A 1006-nucleotide genomic window follows, 5' to 3' on the forward strand; every position below is an offset into this window, starting at 1 on the left:
GGCGGGGGCACGTGGCCCCCAGCCCCCGCGGCCCGACCCCGCGGTGCCGTCGGAGGCGGCGCCGGCGCACCCCGGCCTCCCGAGTCATGAGCGGACAGATGCAAACGGATGGGCGGAGGAGGACGGCGGTGGCGGCGGCGGCGGCGGCGGCGGCGACGTTGAAGGCGGCCCGCGGGGAGAGGCGCGGGGCGGGGGCACGTGGCCCCCAGCCCCCGCGGCCCGACCCGCGGTGCCGTCGGAGGCGGCGCCGACGCACCCCGGCGCGCCCCGGCCTCCCGAGTCATGAGCGAACAGATGCAAACGGTTGGGCGGAGGAGGACGGCGGTGGGCGGCGGCGGCGGCGGGTGGCGACGTCGAAGGCGGCCCGCGGGGAGAGGCGCGGGGCGGGGGGCGTGAAGGAGACGGGCGGGGGGTACGGTGCCGGTCTTTGGCCGGTCGCCTACACCCCCGCCCCGACCCGTAAGCGCCCCCAGCCCCCGCGGCCCGACCCCGCGGTGCCGTCGGCGGCGGCGCCGGCGCACCCCGGCGCTCCCCGGCCCCCCGAGTCCAGAGCGAACACACGGGCGGAGGAGGACGGCGGCGGCGGCGGCGGCGGCGACGTCGAAGGCGGCCCGCGGGGAGAGGCGCGGGGCGGGGGCACGTGGCCCCCAGCCCCCGCGGCCCGACCCGCGGTGCCGTCGGCGGCGGCGCCGGGGCGCTCCCCGCCGCGCCCCGGCCCCCCGAGTCCGAAGCGTGAGAAACGCCGATAGGCGGCGGGCGGCGGCGGCCCGCGCGGCCGCGGGGCGGCGGGCGGGTGCGCCGCGGGCGTCGCGGGGGGGGGAGGAAGGTCAGGAGGACGGTGTCGGGCGCGGGGTGTATGTCGGTTCGCGTCGTCGCGCGGCCGGCCGCTCCCCGCGTCCCGCCCGGCCCCCGCCGGCCCCCCCCCCCGGTCAGGCGCCCGTCGGCGTTCCCCGACCGCCCCACCCCCGCGCGTCCGCGCGGTCGTCGACGTCCCGTCCGCCTTGTC

Source organism: Hippocampus guttulatus, unplaced genomic scaffold, assembly GCF_054856545.1.
Source record: "Hippocampus guttulatus isolate MCC_2025c unplaced genomic scaffold, RoL_Hgut_1.0 HiC_scaffold_81, whole genome shotgun sequence".
In the NCBI taxonomy this organism is placed as follows: domain Eukaryota; kingdom Metazoa; phylum Chordata; class Actinopteri; order Syngnathiformes; family Syngnathidae; genus Hippocampus; species Hippocampus guttulatus.